Consider the following 22420-nt stretch of genomic DNA (forward strand, 5'->3'; position numbering starts at 1 on the left):
CAAACAAAGAAAAGGACAGAGAAACATGCTGAGGGACTTACAGAGTCGGATCAATAGCAGAGAATTTACAAGCTCATCCCAGACTTATGGCTCGTTCAGAGGCTTTTAGTGTTGAAGATGCTTGCAATGTGGATGCTCTCACTGGCGAGCAATCGATGCTCCAGAGAGAGGGGTGGTGGGGGGTGGGAGTTGAACATAGGCTGGGGGTGTGTGTGTGTGGGGGGGGGTGGTCTGACAGGTTTGCCGCTACACGGTGTGTCGACAACTTCCGCTGCAGGCTGCTATTGATTGCCTTGTCGCTTTGTTTTCCAGACTCACACAAAGGCTCCTCTGCATCTCTGGAGGCCAAATCACACACACACACACACGTGCACACACACATGCACGCACGCACGTGCATACACACACACACACACACACACACACACACACACACACACACACACACACACACACATGCACGCACAGTAAACCTGGCCTTTACAAATTAGCCTACAGTATATGATTTAATTTGAAAGCAGCACAAGAGCAGATTTTTCATGTAAACCTAAACCTGTCTTATAAGCCTAAATGACAGTGGGGCTGCAGCAGAGGAGTTTGTGTGATAAATGATATTCCGGGGTCTGGTGGACAAACAGCAGTCTACAGAAAGCTGGACTCACCACTGTTGGATCTTCTCCTCTCTCATCTCTTTGGTTTCCTTTGTTATAAAGCATCACAGAGCGGCCGGGTTGGTAAACATGAGCGAGCTGCTGAAAATGATTTCACCAAGTAACAGTTGTTCCTGGACCAACATTTCTTCATAGTTTTCACCTTATTCTTTGCCCACATATGGACGCTTCCGCATAATGTAATTTTGTAATCGTCTTTCCGTTTTAGACCCGGAAGTCCACCGTAATCATTTTTAGACTTGCCAAAAAGCTGTTTTCAAGCAAAAACAAAAAAAATGTTTTAAAGTTTTAATATTTTTTCGGATGAGAACGTAACATTCCAAATATGTGACCAGTTTATCAGAATAACGTCTATTTGGAAATATTTAACAAGCAGCAAGGACTGAGAGCGCTGGCTCTGCTGACCGGTCGGACTAGCTAGTATCTGTCAACCCCTACTGTAGGCTACTGGCAGTGAGAAAACACTATCTACGTGCTTTTGTACAGTAACTAACATTAAATGCCGACTGGGTACAGCCATCGGCTCCTCGCAGCAGTAATGCTATGAACATGTAACTGAAGTTGGCCGCAGTGTAGCTTACCATGACTTACCATGGTCGTAGCTGCGCCCGGTCTTTAGGCTGCGGACGTGCGCGTCCAGCTGACAGACAGCTCCAACTCAGCTCAAACTTATAGTTGTATTCAAAGCATAAAAACGTTCTCACAGCTCAATTTAACAGCACCAACACAAACAAACAAAAACAAGATGCATGGAATTTGATCACAAGTGCAATCAATAATGAATGCGATGGCGGACTGCGGGCAGTTGACGAAGTCAGAAAGAAATGGAAAGATCTTCCGATGCATCAGCTTTTAAAAACCCGCCAACAAGCGGGGTACTGCGCCTAAAACGTCCATTTACAGCACATATCGATCAATATTTTTGGAGAAGATTCCCCCACATCACAGGACTGAACGGCACTGACAGCACAGAGCTGTCAGTTCCAACAGCACAGATCAAGATAAGACAGCTGTCATTATGGGTAGGCTACGCCTTGGGTGTAACTTTTACGCCTGCTCCATACCAGACGTAAGATTTACACCCAGGCGCAACACATACAGGGCTTAAGACTACATGGTGCACTAGTCATAAAATTAAGTTAGTCGTAACTTTGAGTTCTATGTCGGACGTAACGTCAGTGGCGTGCCTGACCAAGTTGGTGCCCTAGGCAAGATTTTTGCTGGTGCCCCCCCCCCCCCCCCCCCAAAGAAAATATAATAAAAATTATATCGCAGCTAATTCCACCACTGCAGTGCAGGCTCAGAATGGTCCTTCCCCAGTGGCACTGGAAGTACTTTTAGGTAGGGGGTGCTGTAAGGAAGGGACTGTCGGTGCTGCCCGTGAGGGCAGCGCCGAAGAAAATTTGACGTTTTTTGGACTTTCATCCATATTTAGAAGAATATTAAATTTTAAATTAACATTAGGATTATACTGTTGTGATGTCATTATTCAGTATCTTCTCCTTTTCTCACTCACTTTCATGTAAGCACCTGCTCTCCCTTTAGTCGTTTTACACTACAACAGACAGCAACACAGGCATAAACACTGAACTTATTATTATTATTATGGAAAACCAGATTATGATGAAAATCAAACACTTTTGAAGAGATATGAAATAAGATTAGAGCTGGGAAGCACAAACTGTTTTTTAATGCATCTTGTTGGTGGTATAAACACAAGACAGCCAAATCCAACAATTTCGAAAATCCCATTTCTTGCCACCAGGGGGTGCTGCAGCACCCTCAGCACCCACCTTCCAGCTCCCTTCCCCCACTCTGGGAAAAAGCTCAGAGCAGGTAGAAGGGGGCGCGGCCGCGCAGGGGGTGGGGTGGTATGGATTAGGGACCATGGTAAAAGTGCTGCAGCCCAGGCAGCCAGAAAGCCAGAATTAGAAAAATGATTTCACTATTATTTAAAGACTTAAGACGTTGTTCTGCTTATTTTTTGTCTACTATTGTAAAATAATAGTAGGCCTATTATCATGAAAAAGTATTTGTAAAAAAAAAAAAAAAAAAAAAAAAAAAATTTTTTTTTTTTACCCTCTCTGGCGCCCCCAACGGCTCAAGCGCCCTTAGCATTTGCCTAGTTCGCCTAATGGACGGCACGCCACTGCGTAACGTTACACCTAGGCGTACGCCCAGCTGGAACTCGGCTCCAGGAACGTAAGTCTCTCCATCCGTATAACAGAGGTCATATCCGCCAGCCACAATTGAAAAGAGGGTGAAGAGGGGGACTTCGATTCCTTCAGGATTAGTTTCTTGGCAACAGTTGTCCCCTGTGTCAGAGACTGTTGAAACCTCCCAGTCCTTTGACTGTGTCATGTTAGCTGTGGACGTTTTGTCATGTTGATCAAAGGCTGCTGGGCAGATGGTGGAAAATGCTTTCCTGAGTGTGCAAAATGACCTGCTATTAAGCCCTGAAAATGGAGAGGATGCTGGTAACTTCAAAGCATTAATATTTTCCTTTCTTTTTTCTTGCTGTACTGGATTCTTTCATACCTGAGTTTCACAGTATTTCTGTTGGAAGCTCTGGCAAATTCCATCGAGGTGCTCTTGAGCAAGGCACTTAACCCTAAATTGCACCATTGCAGCTGCTCAACGCTAACGTAATGTACTGTCAAACTGTGGTTGCAGGCAGCTCTCAGTTGTGAATGTTTGTAAGTACAAGACTGTGAGGCCCTGTTGCTGAAATGCTGAGTAAGTGTGCTCAGCAAGTGCAACACGCTGTCCTGGATCAAGTAAGAGTTCAAACCAGTGAACGCGTCGCTGACTCGCCTCACTCAGGCTCCTGGCTGGGCTCCCCCCAGTCACCATCAGCTGACATTTCATTGATAAAGACACTGTGGAGTCTGTCATACTTCCAAAGCTACGGCCACCGTGGTGGAAACTATATATCGCTAACAAACCGGCAAAAACGTTGTTCTTTTCAGATACGGACAGCATGACAAGGTTTTCCTGACTACTGTTTGACAAGTATGTCAAATAATTGTTTCAATACACAGGGAAAGGTACATTTAAAAAATTACTTAATTTGGCCTCCATCAATGTCTTATTTCATTAGCCCAATAAAGCTGATAAATGATCCCACACAGTGGCCTGAAGTGAAATACTTTGACATTTACCACTAATTAGTTTAATCACATGGTAAGATAATAAATTGACCTTGAATAATTTCACTTAATATCTAAAAATCTGAAAGACAGCTGTTTTCAGACGGTTATTAAAGTGGATTGTTGCGAAGTTAACTATTTTACATTACCTAAGAAGTCAATGAGATTTCTCATTACGTTTGCACCCTGGCCTGGCAGTCCAGGTAGGGTTCAAAAGGCAGTGAAATATCCTGAGACACACACTTGAACACAACTCATCCGTTTCATAGAGGAATTGGCTCAGTAATGTTAGCTTAATAACAACATAATGTTAGGACAGCATGGGAGCTTTTAAACACATTTTGAACAAAGGCAGCAGGTACAGGAATATAACTACATTTAGATCATTACTGGTAACTTGCTTACCAGTGACTAAACACTGCTTGCATTAGAAGTGTACTTAGTCTAGTCTTCTACCATGATCCACTATAGCGCCTCTCTCCTTACGGCCTGATCCACATTTTTATTCTTCGGTTCGGGAGAACCAAAAAAAAGTGTTTTTTAAGTTTGTTAGTCTGTGAATCCCACCATACAACAGCTTTTAGGCGTGTTTAATGTGGGCAATAATGATAATGATGTGCATTCAGTCACACAAAGTGAATGGGGAGGGGTGTAGCTTTCGCCCACAATGGCCTATTTTATGCACTGTGTCTACACTATCTTCTCTATAGCCAGATCAATGGAGGTTATTAGCACTCCCTCCTCCCATGTGGCTGCCAAGCTGCTTCCTCATTGGCTTTGTTTTGACAGCGCTGTAACACAATGTGTGCCAGCCTCCCCAAAACATCCCGTCGTCTTCCCGTGTCATTCAATCAATTGTTCCCACCAGCTGCTTTACCAGCACCAACAAATGTATTACTGAGAGCAGCGTCCCCACTTCCCCCGCTGCAGTGGCCAGCTTGAATATTGTATGACAGCAATGTCACCCAGTCGGACAGTGAAATGTATTACCTGCATGAATCAAGTTGTCATTTGCAATAGATGGGGGAGCTTAGCATTCAGAGCACATGGTCCGATCGGCACGGGGGCCTGCCCAAGTTAGTTATCGCGTCCCTTCTCTATGAGCCCTTTAGCGAAGATCGATGCTGTTTCTCATCGGGATCTGTGACACAAAACAAACTGAACACACACGCCTAAGCAAGGCTGTTCTCGCCTTACTCATTTTTCTTGCGAAACGTCTACAGATCAAAATGTTGGCGTTGTAATGGTTAAATGCAACTAGACCAATCCACATTTATTTGTCCTGCTTACTCATCTACCAGCGTCGACCGAGTTTCACAGACAAGGACGATGTGAGCATGGCTAAGGTGAACCAGGCTTGGGTCAATCTGGGCACCTAGAGTGCCATCAGTCTGACCACTAATAAGCCTCGACCAGAGTCTTGTCAGTCTGACCAATAATAAGCCTGGGCCAGAGTCTATCAGTCTATCAGTCTATATGTTACGTTCTCATCCCAAAAAATATTAAAACTTTATAACAGTGTTTTTGTTGTTGCTTGAAAACAGCTCTTTGACAAGTCTAAAAATGATAAAGGTAGGAGCAATCTACTTCTAAAATGGAATAACGATTACAAAATGACGTGATGCAGAAGCGTCCTGATATGGGCAAATGATAATGTGTCCTTTTGATATGCCATTATGCCATTTTCTTCTGGCTGTAATTATCTACTGTACTCTGACCTCATAGGCTACAGATCCCCCCCAATACATTGCCTCAAATCGCATAGGCTACAGATCCCCCCAATACATTGCCTAAAATCGCATAGGCTAGGGTGTTATAGTCTCCCATCCAAAATAAAGGAAGTCTGTTGATTGTCTTCTGCTTCCACTGCACAGGTAGAGGTGTGGATTTCATGTCACACGCAGCACAATCTATCGAAAACGTATACGCCGTTGACTCATTCTAGCTACTCAACCTCCCACAATGTTGTTTGACCTTGATACGTTGAAGACTTTTTCCAACATAAAGTGACGCCCTTAGAAAGTAAGATCTGAAGGCGGATGAGCCTAAATGACTCGTTAAGATGGATGCTTTTTGCAGTGTAAGATGTATTTTTTAAAGTACCCCTCTGCTGCACAGTTTGGGCCCAGGTCAGCAGTAAAGTGGGGAGTGAGGATCAGGCTTCTGTACTGCAGCCAAATCTGTTGGCCACTATTGATATCCCATTTCCTCTGTCACTCCTAAGCTGCTCTGCATTCAGAGGCTTTGCACTAAGCCCGCGGTGCCTCCATCCAGCCCCCGACCTGTAATACCCGCTAACACGCACGGCTGTGTTTAGCTGCCCACGGCCTGTAACACCCTCTAACATGTGTTTAGCTGCCCACAGCCTGTAACACTCTCTAACACGCACAGCTGTGTTTAGCTGCCCACAGCCTGTAACACCCTCTAACACGCACAGCTGTGTTTAGCTGCCCACAGCCTGTAACACTCTCTAACACGCACAGCTGTGTTTAGCTGCCCACAGCCTGTAACACTCTCTAACACGCACAGCTGTGTTTAGCTGCCCACAGCCTGTAACACTCTCTAACACGCACAGCTGTGTTTAGCTGCCCACAGCCTGTAACACCCTCTAACACGCACGGCTGTGTTTAGCTGCACACGGCCTGTAACACATGCTAACACGCACGGCTGTGTTTAGCTGCACACGGCCTGTAACACCCTCTAACATGTGTTTAGCTGCCCACAGCCTGTAACACCCTCTAACACGCACGGCTGTGTTTAGCTGCACACGGCCTGTAACACATGCTAACACGCACGGCTGTCTTTAGCTACACACGGCCTGTAACATGCGCTAACACGTGCGGCTGTGTTTAGCTGCACACGGCCTGTAATACCTGCTAACACGCACGGCTGTGTTTAGCAGCCCACGACCTGTAACACCCTCTAACACGCACAGCTGTGTTTAGCTGCACACGGCCTGTAACACCCACTAACACATGCGGCTGTGTTTAGCTGCACACGGCCTGGAACACCCACTAACACGTGCGGCTGTGTTTAGCTGCACACGGCCTGTAACACCCACTAACACATGCGGCTGTGTTTAGCTGCACACGGCCTGGAACACCCACTAACACGTGCGGCTGTGTTTAGCTGCACACGGCCTGGAACACCCACTAACACGTGCGGCTGTGTTTAGCTGCACACGGCCTGGAACACCCACTAACACGTGCGGCTGTGTTTAGCTGCACACGGCCTGTAACACGCGCTAAGACGCGCGGCTGTGTTTAGCTCCACAACAATCATTGAGTCCCTGATTATCCAGGAGACAAAAGCATAGCCAGTGGCATGCAGCAAGTCTCCCAACCCTCACATTTTAATTGTGCCGCTCTCGCATTAGGTGGGATGCTGACCAATTCTACCAAATTTCTCACGCATTAATTTCCGCTTTTGAATGTTTGGAAAACAGCATAATGGCTTTTTATACTTGGCAAAAGATTGGAGAAAAAGAGGATCAAAAAATGAGCATAAAAACATCAGTTTGTTTTTCTATTCCAGGCAATTATGAACCTCCTGTTGAGCTGATCACATATCCAGCAGAAGGAGCTCTAGATAAGGTGTGTGTGTGTGTGTGTGTGTGTGTGTGTGTGTGTGTGCGTGCGTGCGTGCGTGCGTGCGTGCGTGCGTGCATGCGTGCGTGTGTGTGTGAGTACCCCCCCCCCCCCCCCCCATATTCTCACCAATTGTACTTGGCCAGTTCCCCCTGCTGTCCCAGTCATTGCTCCACCCCCTTTGCTGATCTGGGGAGAGTTGTAGACTAGCACATGCCTCCTCCAATACATGTGCAGTCACCAGCCTCTTCTTTTCACCTGACAGAGAGGTGTTTCACCGGCAGGACGTAGCACATGGGAGGGTCACGCTATCCCCCCCAGTTCCCCTCCCCCCGGGCAGGTGCCCCAACCGACCAGAGGAGGCACTAGTGCAGCGACAAAGACACACATACCCTTAATCCAGCTTCCCACCTGCATGCACGGGTACCTACCTGTATGGATGTACTGTGCCTGTATGGGTGCCCGTCCAACCAAACTGGAGGTAACACGGGGGCTTGAACCTGCGACCGTCGTGTTGGTAGGGAATCTCCCGCTGTATTACCTGGACGCCCATTTTTCTATGGCAGGCAATTATGAACCTCCTGTTGAGCTTATCTGATATTGAGCAGAAGCAACTGTAGATAAGGTGTGTGAGAGAGTTATGGGCCTGCCGTATATATGCAGTGTGGAGCATGTGTGAAATGCAGGTGAAATGATAACATCAGCACATTATTCACAGCTGCCTCCACACACTCTATATACTGTCATCTGTTTCAGAGGCTCTCCACCCCTCCTGGGAAGCTGTTGTTGGTCCAATAATCATAACCACTGCCTGATAATGTCGCACGCTCTCCAGTCATATTGGCAAGCAAGCACCATTCAAGACCTAGGTGTGTTTGATAAATCATATTTGGCCCCTCGGTAGCGCTTTCTTTCCCGCCTCGAACGTAAATAGTAATTATTTTCACTTTCCATTACCCGCTTGAGTCATTTTGTGTGGAACCGCGCTATTCACAGGTCAGACCTCGCCTCCATATATTCCTCCATCAGAGCGCTGTCATGTAAAGGCTTCATCGACGCACACGGCTCTGCTCACTTCAGCAGTTATAAGACTTGCAGATGATGGGGGCCCTTTTCTGTTCCCCCCCCCCCTCTGCCAATCATTACGTCTCTATGATTGGACCAGGCACCATCATTGTAAGATGTCACGCTCGAGATGCCAATATGATTTATTTAGCTCTGGATGTGTGTGCCCACTAAATGCACTTTCTCCCTCACACACACTCACTGTAAGCGCACATAAGTTAGACAGTAGACATTACAGCCTACAAACTAAGCTAATTAGCACTTCTGTATGTTCTCTCTCTCTGTCTCTCTCTCTCTCACTGACTCAAATACACACAGTCATCACCGCCCTCCCTCCCCCCCCAAGCAAGGTCACTCTACATTGCACTAATGACTGCAATCAATTATCTGGTGCAATATAAAGAGACATGACCCTCCACTTCGCTGTAGAGTAGGGGTCACTTGATTGGACAGACAGTGGAAGAGATGATACACTTTATTTATTTTTCTTTCCCGTGTCCGTGAGGCAGAAATAGCACCTAATTATTCTAACATTGCGCTCTTTAATATATGATAACAAAGCAACAAACTTAGGAATTGAGCATAGGCGTCCCCCCCCCCCCCCCCCCCCCCCCCCCCACACACACACACACACACACATATCACTGAGAGTATTTTAAGAACGAGATCTAGTCTGTTGCACATGAAGGCGGTCTCATTGTGGAGCCTTGGATCTGTGTGAGGCGTAGCCTAATGGAGCGGTGACCAATGCAGCAGATCTCAGTGCAAGGCTGCTAAATTGACTACCCAGAGGGGCTGCACTCAAAACTATTTAGCACTCAATGCTAGCAGACTGCATTCCTCCAACACCATGTGCAGCTAGTCTCTCTCTCTCTCTCTCTCTCTCTCTCTCTCTCTCTCTCTCTCTCTCTCTCGACACCTCTCTGTAGCCTCCATGCTGTGATGACAATTCAGCTCATTAGTGCTAAGCACTGTGAATGGCTAATAATAACGGTAATTATGACACTCTTTTCTTCTTTTTTTACACACTATTTCATACATCTGGTACATCTGGCATTTTTCAGTTATTCTTTCGTTGGCATATTTTGCCAACCTTTGATTAAGGGGGTATTCATCATTATGATTTATGTGCTACAGTAACACTGGCCAGTTACTAGTAGCCTAGTGCTACGCTAGTAGGAGTGGTTCTTCATTCAATCCCACAGTGAGAAATTTCTTTATCACAGAAGCATCATACGCAAGGCAAGACCTCCATCCTAAGTCATTCGGTATAATTATTGAGTGTTACTTAAAATTATACTTTTCTCAAAATTAATGAAAAAGAAATGTGCCAGTGGTGTTAGATAATTAAGCAATATCACAGTAGAGGGAGTGTTATTGAACTGTATCAGCACGGCTGTGACTCGGTGCAGTTAACTTGATAAACTAACGACGGGGAAGGAAAACATAAATGGCTGATTTTAACATTTCTTTCAGTCTATTTGGAGAAAACAGCAATTTTCAAAAATAAGATGCAGCAGACGCCAGAGGGGGAAATAAATGGAGACGAAAAGAAAGAAACCAAGCAAAAAACGGCACAAGGAACTGACACCTGAAGATCTTAACATGATAGAGTCACAGAAGGATGGGATTAATACAAAAATGCTACAAAATGGGCAGAACATACTGAGAGACTTTCTAGAAAAAACACCGATTTGGAGACATACTGTAGTCTGCAGTTATGCTTAATGACACCTTATGTGAATTGTATGCCTCGGTTCAGTCCATAGGCCTACAGTGTGGGAAGTTTAAATGAGCATTAGAGCTGGGACTAGAATTATTCCTCGTCATGACAACGGCTCTTGCTTCATAACCATTACATTTTAAGTGCAAAACCTTCAGCCAAAATGTGAGAATATTTGTATTTTATTTTGTTGGTAATGGTAAATGACCATGGTGTCATCATCATTGGCAGCTCAGAGACCATGCTTGTTGCGCCTCTGGAGTGATGTTTATCTTTGCATTGTCTGCTGTGGCTGTGCAGACCGATGAGCGAGTGACAGTCTCTGTTGCATTTGATGCAGATGAACAGGGAAGCCTGGCTAGTTGCTACAGCTTCATAACATTTGATCCAGAGTGCAAGACTTTCACCAACAATTTGCAAATGCTTTTATTTTATATTGTCGGCAAATGACCATGTATATATAATCTACAATAATCAGCAAGTAGGTATGTGTCAAACGGTTTTAAGGCACTTTTAAAACCGTTTAACGCACACCTAACTGTCCTCGTTGATTATCCATTACTTGTTTCCAATGCAAATCCACTTGTTTCAAGTGTGGCCAGCTGATTTAACAGCAGATTTAAGATACTGACACACATCCTTAAACAAGTGAAACTGCATTGAATACAAGGTTATCTCACCCCATTGGCATGTTTCTGGTGTTTTATGAAAAATAAGATTTTGAGTATGCTACAGTATGTGTCTCTGTGTTGTCGTGTTCTGATGGATATTTATTGCAGCCTATCAACTACAAATGGAGCATGCACAAACCAAACAGCATGCACATGCACAACCATCCATGTCTCTGCTAAGCAGACCAGTCAGGCAAAAACCCGCCATGATTATTCCATAATTCCATTGCTCATCTGGGAACAAATGGGAGCTTAAACCTCTCTCGAGCTGAAGCTGATTTAATGAACCGGCTTCTGTGTTGAATCAGTACACTGTGAAGTGGCTGATCTTTGCGTGTCCAGGATAAATTACTTTTCGCCAGCCACAAATTCACATCTCTGTTTTCCTATGCCGGAATTCTATCCTTGCTATTAAAGACTGTGCCCTGACATTCTGTGGGAAGTGTAGCAGTCACAGCAGGAAGAGGGTTTCCGCCACGCGCTAATGCAATACAAAGCTACACGATGGCATGAAACAATACGGCCATCTTTCAATTTGCTCCGAGAAGAAGTCGGGTCCCGCGGTTTTGCTGCTCCGCATTACCAAAGAAGGGGGATTGGCTATTTCTGAGCTTAAAGGGACACTACACCGAAAAACAATGCTGATTTATTTTGCACATGATCTCGCACCTATCTCACACATTTAGTTTTACAGTTATTGAGAGTTGATTTGAGTTAAGTTGAGAGTCAGTGATGTCATCAGAAGACTTGTAATTAATGCAACCCAATGATTCAGTGCCTTCCAATGACATCACTAGCATCAACTTAACTCAAATCAACTCTCAATAACTGTCAAACTAAATTTATGTCTGCAAAATTATTTTTGGATATGTGTGAGATCATTAGATCATGTGCAAAATAAATCAGCATTGTTTTCCGGTGAAGTGTCCCTTTAAAGGTCCTATCCGTAAGTTCTAACTATTACTGACACCGGTGGCCATTAGAGTAACTGCAGGCAGCGTGTGAACGAGCTGACGCGCGGGCACCATACTCGCACGCGCACAAATAGCTGCCTGGCAACAGCAGAGGTGTTGGTTGTAACGTTAACTCATAAAAGTCACTTGAAAACGGCAACCTGGACAATTTATCAGTCAGATCAGCCTCGAGATGCCCAGGAAGGATTCTGGATGAATTATCGGACGTTATTGTGGCATTTTTGGCCATGTTTTGGCTTACATTGGCTGTGGGGAAATGGATAGGATATTCACGTTACCTTGAGCCAGGAACTACCCTGCTTCCCCTGTATGTACGGTACCGTGTAATTCCTGGAGTTGACCAAACTGAACAATCAAACAGTGTTTCATAAGCATAACAGTAATGTTAGGCATATTTACGACCGTTACATTCATTATCCACACAAGACGGTAACGTTATTAGTGGAGCTCGGTGGTAATTTTTTCTATAAATGTAAATCAATATTATTTAGCCGCGATTAGCATCAAGCTAACGCAGGGGCGTCATGCAAGCCAAAAATCTGAGGGGGCGAACTCTGGCGGCACCAAAAGAAATTGGGGGGTTGGAAGCCAGATTTAGATCTCATTTTCACGACCGATCACGACATGGCAGCTGTCAATCAATCTTTATTTCAGGAGAATTTTCTCCTCCAAATGAAGGAGAAAATGGCGCTTAGTGTCTGTAATCTGGCAGAATTTCTAGTCCATAAACTAACTACTAACTTGGCCAATTGTATGTAACATACAAAATAAAGCAAACGGTAATGTCTAAGAATGCAAAGAAATATAACTGGCTCGTTAAACTCACATTCCAGGATAACGTTAGTTAACGTTGTTAAAGCCGAATTCATACCCCGGCCCCTCGGAGATTCCAGGCCGACAGGCTGCACTCTCCGCTCCGCACCACATAAAGGCAGCTGGCTGCCTGCAGCTCTAACTCACATAGCTCCAGTAACCTCGTGTCACCAGGCTCTTCCCGAGGCGAGCACCACAACACGCTGAATCCCACTCGATTTGGGGGCGGAACACGCCAGGATTGGCCAAAGCCCAATCCAGTCCCCAGAATTGTCAAATTAAATCATCGACATCGACATGCTACTATGGCCATAATCATCATTGTCATTTCAGACAAGTTATGTTTTCAGTCTGAAACGTGACTCCGACCCACGCGCCACTTGGGCTCCGTTGCGTTAATTTCGTCTTTAACAAAAGGGAAATAATTAAACCGATGGAATCCCTGGAAAACTACAGAGGTGAAAATGACAGCTTTCTCAAGCTGATCAGCAAAGGAGGAGGAGGAGGACGGAGCAAGAGGGAGGCAAGGTCAAGGGAAGGGGATGAATATGATGTTGGAGTGATTTTATTGGGGAGTGAGAATAGGAGGAGAGGGTAGGCAGTGGAGATACGATGATGGAGTGATTTTGTTGGGGAGTGAGAGGAGGAGGAGAGAGGAGGCAGTGGATATTGAGTGGCTTTAGACAGACTGGCTGTGGTAGGAGTTGTCGGATATCAGAGACTGAGCCAGCCGCGAGGAAAGGGAGACAACAACCAAAGCAGGGAACATGATGACAGAGAGACAGTGACAGAGAGACAGTGACAGAGAGGAGAAAAGACAGATTAAGATTATATGAAGAAGGAACAAGAGAGGGTGGAGAACCTGATATGATCAAACTCCCACAGAAGAAAATAACAAAGAGGCCAGAGCGATGGGAGAATGAGAAAGGAGAGGGAGCTAGTGAGACATCTAAAGATGGATCAAACACCAGTGAAGTAGAGAAGGAGAGAGTGATTGAGAGGATGAGAGGGAGGACGAGTGGAAACGCAGCCCGTGATGAGATGGATTCTACTGGACCATGAGATTGATGACTTTGCCTCAGAAAGAGAGGGAGCGACGGGCGCCAAACAGAGGGGAGAGATAGAAGGGGGTGGTGGTGAGAGTCCTGATGAAAAGAATCATCTCACATTGCAGGACATGGGAAATCTCCAGCCTGATAAAAGAATGAGCCGGTTTTATCTCAGCCCCTCCATCTTGAAACGGGCACAGCCGACGACAGTGGGAGCATCAGTGCACTTCGGCGGAGGTCGTATCTCTAATAGGATCTATGGGGTTTCTCGTTCATCATATCAGTTATGTGTGGAGAAAATGCATTTCCACAAAGATTGAGATTCAGAGTAAGAACAGAGCTGCCGCGACATCAAAAGAGATGATGTCTGTAGCAAATAAAAGTCTGTTTGCCATGCAAGATTAGATTTACAGTGGCTCTCAAGCCACCCCCCCCCCCCACACACACACACACACACACACACACACACACCATTTTCTCCCCAATTGTACTTGGCCAATATTGTACTTGGCCAGTCCCCACTGCTGTCCCGGCCGTTGCTCCACCCCCTCTGCCGATCTGGGGAGAGCTGTAGACTAGGACATGCTTCCTCCGATACATGTGCAGTTGCCAGCCACTTCTTTTCACCTGACAGCGAGGAGTTTCACCGGCTATTCCCCGAGTTCCCCTCCTCCATGACCAGGCCCCAATCAGGCTTCCCACCCACAGAGAGGACCAATTGTGCCTATGTGGATGCCCGACCAAGCCAGAGGTAACACGGGACTCAAACCTGCGACCCTCGTGTTGATAGGCAGGGAATCTATCGCTGCACTACCCGGACACCCCTGAACACAACAAATAGAAATGCAAATACAATTTGGCTGTGTATTACAGTATGGGTATTAGTTTCATGGTATTCCATATTTGGAGCTTGGAGCAAACCTTATAGTTGTCAGTGCATCCAGAGAGCAGAGAGTGGAGTGATACATACTCAGTAGAAACAAAAAGAAGGATCTTGTTTTAGCAAACTTCCATACATACCACAGCTGTCCAACTAACAAAGGAATAGCTCATTACAGAGTAACATGTGTCCCCATGCCAAGTTCAGTCTGACACTCAGGATAGAGGAAATGGTGGGAGGGAGGATGTAGGGAATAAGAACAAGGGAGCGATCCAAGGAATGAGTGGATCTGAAATAATTCCCAGGAGACTGATTCACTCTCTCTTGATCTAAGTGTCTCTTTGTCTCTCTCTCCTCTTCTTTCAGAGTGCGAGGGGAGGGCTGATTTGCTAGGCTGGTCTATGGAGGATAAGGGAGATAAAGCAGCTTAGTAAACAGAAAGTGGTCAGAGCGCCCTATCAATAGAGAGAGTTTCCTTGGATATTCACATTCTTCAGCTCAGCTTATCACAGACTGAGTGATAGGGTAAGTGGCTGTGGCACAGTGCTGCGTGACTACCCACTGGGCTGATGTTAGGGAGCATAGATAATCTAGTTAAATACGCCACACATCTTTGTGTTATAAATGCCATTTCCAACTCAAATGGAATGGAATATGTTAGAAGTTACACCTCGAGTCAACATGCTTATCCTACGTTTGGTATTTCATAATGTATTTATGCTGCTGTTGACTGTCTTTTTTTTCTTATCTCTTTCTAGATGCTGTTAAGGAGAGCTGAATGCATCCCCCCCTGAGAGCTGCAATGGGAAAGAGTAATGCCATGGCCACGATAAGCAATCTCTGCAACACTCCTTTTCAATTGGAACACCAACACTAGACTGTAGAGTGGTCCATTATCTAAACTTAATGTCAAGCGCGTTGCGGAGGCAGCCTCAAGCTGCGCCGCCAGAACTAGGACAACCCATGGAGCTTTGGCCTCAACGTTTCCAATGCCGCTGCCACTGGTAACGCCAGCCAAGTGAACAGCGATGCCTTCAAAGGTCTCCTGCTTGTACTTGCTGACAGTGGTTTGCTGGGCTAGCGCTCTGTGGTTCCTGAGTGTGTCCCGCCCCTCCACTTCCTACGTGGGCCAGCTGAATATCCCGGTCCGCAGCAAGCCGCCCAATCAGAAGAACAGCACATTCAGTAACATCCGCACTCGCTCGCTCAACCCGCACGACTTCGCCTACCTCATCAACGAGGCCAAGAAGTGTGAGGCAGAGCCGCCCTTCCTGGTCATCCTGATCAGCACCACGCACAAGGAGTTCGACGCCCGGCAGGCCATCCGAGAGACGTGGGGCGACGAGAGCACCTTCGCCGATGTGCGCGTGGTCACACTCTTCTTGCTGGGCCGCAACACAGATGGCGTCCTCAACCAGATGGTGGAGCAAGAGAGCCAGATCTTCCATGACATTGTCGTGGAAGACTTTGTTGACTCTTACCACAACCTGACCCTTAAGACCATGATGGGCATGCGCTGGGTGGCCACCTTTTGCCCCAAAGCTCAGTACGTCCTCAAGACGGACAGTGATATTTTTGTTAACATGGAGAACCTTATCTACAACCTCCTGAAACCCACCACGAAACCCAGGAGGAGGTATTTCACTGGCTACGTCATCAACGGTGGGCCAATCAGAGACATGCGCAGCAAATGGTACATGCCTAGGGATCTGTACCCAGACAGTAAGTACCCACCTTTCTGCTCCGGTACTGGGTACGTTTTCTCGGCAGACGTGGCCGAGCTCATTTACAAGACCTCCTTGCACACCAGGCTGCTGCACCTGGAAGACGTGTATGTAGGGGTGTGCCTCCGCAAACTGGGCATCCACCCTTTCCAGAACAGCGGATTCAACCACTGGAAGATGGCCTACAGTCTTTGCCGCTACCGCCGAGTGGTCACGGTCCACCAGATCTCCCCCGAGGAGATGCACCGCATTTGGAACGACATGACCAGCAAGAAACACCTCAAATGTTAGCAGGACTGTTAGCATTAGTGCCAATGGAAGAGCCTGGGGGGATGTCCTCTTTTCACCTGTGCTTCTATCACAGTCCTTGGCAAATGCTCTACTGAGCTGATGGAACAGCATTGATAAACCATCCAGGGCTTTGTCCAGGCGCTGATTGCTTTGCCAGAAGTTTCATTTGTACGGGGCCAAAGCAATTCTCTGTATTATTGCTTGTATTCCTTCACTAAGGTTTTTATGATCTGCTCAAACACTCAAGGATTAGGCACAAAGATGGAAATGTTGTTTTCCAACAGTATGATCAATTAAAAATATTGTCGAAAGTAAATCAGGCAAAAGCAGGCAGTGGTAAAAACATATTGCCAGCGGTAATTTGACACCATGCAGTATTTGATAGGAAATGAATAAGACAAGAAGAGGAGAAGCTCAAGATAAGCTGCTCACTGACACAAGACACAAACTATGTCCCCAACATCATACTTCAACTACTGAAGAAACACATGCCCACACATTTCTTTGAACCCAAACGTCTGAAACCTTGGTTTGATCACAAGTTAATGTGCACTAATGCTAGCCTGGTAAACCATCCGGTCACGTGGACTCACATCTGTGTTTTGTTCTGCGAGACCGTCTGGCCTTTGGCCCAAGGTGGGAATTTTCCACAACGTGGATGGGCCAATCAGGGACCTGCCTCGTAGTTGACATTGTAACCAGCCAATCAGGAATGCCGCTGGCCTCCATGGCTCTCCGGTTCGAGCAGTAACGTCAACGTTTCTTCGAGTTTACACAGCCATAAGTGCAGTATGCAACAGCTGAGTTTCTCTGTGGAAAAGACGTTTTCGCCGTTCTTCCGAGTGGATTTGGATTTGACTGGATCTGACGCTGATTGGCTGAAGGACTGGCTGCTTCCACCCACTGAAATTACTGTGCACAGCTCGGAGTCCAGACGGATCCACAGAACCAAACAGAATGTGAGTTCATGGATCCGGACGGTTTTAACCAGGCTACACTAATGCACTAATTATGAATGTTCCTCATGTTCTTTCAGTCGTCGTACGTTGACCATTATGAACAAAGTGTTATTGTTGGATGTGCTCCTGTCTGGCACTGCAGCAGCTGTTGACATTGTGAGGACCATGGTGAGTTTACAGTGTAATGATTCTATGTGCTAGTTGCTCAAATCAGCCCAGTCGCCAGAATACAATGTTGGCGTCTTAGGTTTATGCAAAACACAGATGTTGAATCCCAATGTTTCTGAACCAAGCAAATACCTTTAAGCCCATGGCGCAGTGGTGGTGCCATTTAACCTTATGGCACCACTCCCACTAACCACTCTCCCTACCCACCCCTCGAATCCCAACTCTCTATGACTTTCCTATCCCGAGCTATGGCCCCTTTTCCCTAGCCACTCCCCCTACCCACCCCTCGAATTATGACTGTCTGCGACCTTCCTATCCCTAGGTACGGCCCCATCTTCTGACGCCAACGGGCCTACTGACCAGCGCTGTGGGAAAAATACGTTACATATCAACATTTCTATTGTATATCACCATTATAGCCTAGAGCTCTAGCGGTTTGTTTAAATAATGACAGTCTGCTATTGAATTAGCATGGTGGAAAGTAAGGGCATTGTAGAGACGGGGGCGGTGTATACATTTGCCTTCGACACCGGAGAGGGGGATTCGATTCCCCAGCATTTCCAAAGTCAACATTTCAACCATAACCCAATTTAATGTTTACCTCTAACCCAAACCATAATCCTAACCAAGTTGTTGTTGTTGCCTAACCATAACCAATTTAATGTTTACCTCTAGGCTCTAACCCAAACCATAATCCTAACCAAGTTGTTTTCATTGCCTAACCATAACCAATTTAATGTTTACCTCTAACCCAAACCATAATCCTAACCAAGTTGTTTTTGTTGCCTAACTATAACCCAATTTAATGTTTACCTCTAACCCAAACCATAATCCTAACCAAGTTGTTTTCTTGCCTAAGCATAACCCAATTAGTGTATTTGCATAATGTTTTCAAATTAACATTGGAAACGCTGCAACGTTTTCAAATTAACGTTGGAAAGGCAGCGGAGCTGCCTTTCCAACGTTAATTTGAAAACGTTTCACACTTACGCTGGAAACACTCCTTGTGGACTTGTTTAAATGTTGATCATATTTTTACGTATCCGTGATTTGAAACGTAAAATACCAACATTTTATTCTGGCGACTGCTCAAATAGGCTGAAACGTGTGCCATGTTGCTCTTACTTTCAAAAAGCTGCGGCTCGAGTTGGAATGACTGGACCTGTTTGCCTCTGTCAGTTCTAATATATTGTTTTCAGAATCAGACATATTTTCTTACAACAGATCCGGAGATCTTTGTATTGTACATAGAGAAAGATCTCCTTTCTTCAATAGCGGCATTTGCTGCTACAAGATATCCAGACGGCAAATGTGAAGATATCGGCTGCTTGCATTCCCAAGTGAATGTTCCTTCTGTTAATGTGTACCGTGCAGTTATTTGTCTCAGACAGTGCTGTAAGCAGGCTGCAAACTATTCTATTTTCTATGACTTGAACCTGAAGCAGAACAGGTGTTATTGCAGTGGGAGTGTATACTCAGAACATATTACACTTTTGAGTGTTTTTTCTTTTCTTTTAAATTACTTGAGATTAAAACGGCTTTTATAATATGGATATTTGTATTTATTGGAGATGTTTTTATTGTATCCAGCGCTATTAAATGCACATACCCGGTAGCTTAACTCATTCACTGCCAACAACGTATGAACACGTTTTCAGAATCCAGCTGTTCCCTGCCAACAACGTGTTTACACGTTTTTGGCATCGATTTTTTTTTTTTGACGGTGGGTTGTGCATCTAAGCCTTTTACATCTCTTATATAATTATTGGAGCCACCGAACGTTTACAACCCATTCCACCGACCCACTAAGTGGCAACAGTGCTCTCCTTGCTAGAGGAAGGAAAGCATTTTTTTAACTTGTCAAGCCATTCTCAGCCCAGCCATTCTCCTTTTCGCGCTGATTGCTGGCGATGCGGGATTGCAAATTTACATAATAGATTCAGCCGATCTACTATGATCGGGTGATAGATTACAGGTGCAGGAACACACTTTGAAACACGCAGCATAAATATGACCAGAATCGCAAAAGCTTCTCTCAACCAAAACTCCAAACGAGCGAGTCCCTCCCGACTTCCTCAAACAGCGGCCCAGACATGCAGCAGGCACAGGAGAGCAGCAAAGCACTGACTGGTGACAAGCTTGTCCGCCCACGGAGGGCGGAGTTGAAGCAACTCGAGAGGGAGGGAGAGAGAGAGAGAGAGAGAGAGAGAGAGAGAGAGAGAGAGGGAGGGAGAGCGAGAGGGAGGGAGAGAGAGAGAGAGAGCGAGAGGGGGAGGGAGAGAGAGAGAGAGAGAGCCAAAAATGAATGGTTAAAGTGACCGTTCCATCCAATTTCACAAAAAGCCGTTTATCTCTGAATATTCTTTTTCACGCTAAAACCATGCTGTATTCAACTGCTAATGCTTACATAACTACTAACTCTACAAACTAACTCTTTTAGACAGAGAAAGTACACATTCTATTAGTACTTTTGAGATATTGTATGTTCACAAACTCCAAGCTGAAACGAATCCTCGGCTCTTATAAAATGAGCCATAATCCTCAAAAAACGGCTTGGCAGAAGTTACCTACAGCAAAGAAAAACGTCTGGCAGTCAATGTGTTAAAAGATAAGGCTGGTGTTTTTTTATGCATTGCCTACCATCAACAGATCCTATGATCACATATACACACTTATGTGTATGTGTGAGTGTATTTGTATTGCTTGTTTTATGTATTATCTGTTTTCTTTTCTGTATATTTGTGCTAAGGACCCCCTTGAAAAACGTGATGGTTCATCTCAAGGGGTTTATCCTTCTAATAAATTGTGAAATTAAGTAGCATCTATACTCTCACCACCAACATGAGGGGCACAGGTTCGCACCCTGAGCTACCTCCAGCTTGGTTGGGCGTTACTACAGACAAGATGCAATTGGCCATGTCTGCAGGTGGGAAGCTGGACAAGGGTATGTGTCCTGGTCTCTCCTCTAGCGCCTCATCTGGGCGGTCGGGGTGCCTATTCAGCAGGGAGGGGAACTGGGGGGAATAACGTGTTCCTCCGAACGCGCTATGTCCTGCTGGTGAAACCCCTCGCTGTCAGGTGAAAAGAAGCGGCTGATGACTCCACATGCATCAGAGGAGGCATGTGAGGGTTTACACACCCTCCGCAGATCGGCAGAGTGGGTGGAACAGCGACCGGCAGTGGAAACCAGCTACATGGACAAGACTTGTTGGCAAAACAATATCATTGCTGATTTTGTTATTTTCATAGGATTTGTTGACGGTAAGAAATGCATATATATCTATCTATCCATCTATATAGCATATATATATATATATATACAAAAGGGAGCAAGTGGGCAATGTTTCTCTGTTTAAATTGTTGTCCTACTGATGATGTCATAGGCATTGTGACATCATCAGTGATGTCATAAGAGCAGCTGTGATGTCATCAGTGACACAAAGTTGATCAATGACAATGTCTATGACATCATCAGTAGTGACATCATCAGTGACATCACAATGATGTCACAATGCCTATGTATGACATCACTTATGACATCATCAGTGATGGCATGACATCATCAGTGGGACAAAAATGTAAACAGAGAACAGAGAGAGAACAGATTAACATTGCCCACATGCTCCTTTTTGTAATATAAGGAGCATACCCATAGAGGGACCACTGTTGCAAAAACATGGGTGGTGGGAATGAAGAGATGTCATTAGGACAGCTGTTCACTGCAGCAGCTGCGCTCCGTTTGAAGCAGACCCTCACTGTCCACACGTCACCGCGGGCAAATATACTGAGTGCCACTGCAAGCTCTCAGTGTGACACTTGAAACGCCATGTTCTTATCCCTGCAGGTAGGTGTGTGTGTGTGTGTGTGTGTGTGTGCCCCAGCCACAGCGAGCAGACTGTGCAGTGTGTGATTAATTCAAATGTAGCTGGAGCCGTAACTCGGCAGATGAATTGCGGTTTTCAATCATAATTTCTGAACGAGGGGATTTTTCACGGCAAATGGATTTTGGTGTCAAAGTAAAGTAACAACTCAAGCTTCCCTCATGTCAAAGTGGCTCAGTTGTTTTATTTTGCTTGACCCCCACACACACACACACGCTCGCATGCACACACACACTCACTCACCCCATGTAAGTACGTGCACGCGTGTGTGTTCTTGTAGCTACAGTTATCTTAATGAGAAGAACCAATTTGAGTTTTATAACTGGGAAATGATGACATTTTAGGCAAGTGAGGACATTTTGGCTTGGCTCACTTTCTCACACAGCTTCAAAGGGCTGTTTAAATGTTAAGAGTAAGACTTTTTAATGCTTGTTTTAAGGTAAGGTTAGAGTTGGGTTTAGGTCATTTTGGGTTAGGGTTAGGCATTGAGTTGTGGTGGTTAGGGTTAAGGGCTAGAGAATGCTAACCTGGTTACTACACAGAACCATCTGGGAACTCGTACTTGGCAGGTGATTGGTTGAACGACCAACCACTTTGGACACGCTCCTCCTTCCTCGGACGCTGATTGGTCCACACCACTGGTGGAGTCGAGTCAAACGCTTTGTGGCAGCATGATTCTCTCCCGACTCCTGCTGCCTCACAAGGTTAAAGGGAATGCAGTATGTCAATGAATGTCCTCACTAAGATAGGTGTGTGTGTGTGTGTGTGTGTGTGTGTGTGTGTGTGTGTGTGTGCGCACAGTAAGGGTCCTGCTC

General features: G+C 45.6%; 1 pseudogene across 1 annotated transcript; it reads left to right on the forward strand.

The window, feature by feature from the left end:
- Positions 1–15610: 15610 nt before the first annotated feature.
- On the forward strand, positions 15611–16597 carry LOC310772777 (beta-1,3-galactosyltransferase 1 pseudogene; annotated as a pseudogene). The gene has a single exon. The product of its transcript is annotated as a beta-1,3-galactosyltransferase 1 pseudogene (transcript).
- Positions 16598–22420: the final 5823 nt, after the last annotated feature.

This window comes from Poromitra crassiceps, assembly GCF_964638095.1.
Source record: "Poromitra crassiceps genome assembly, chromosome: 3".
Lineage (NCBI taxonomy): Eukaryota > Metazoa > Chordata > Actinopteri > Beryciformes > Melamphaidae > Poromitra > Poromitra crassiceps.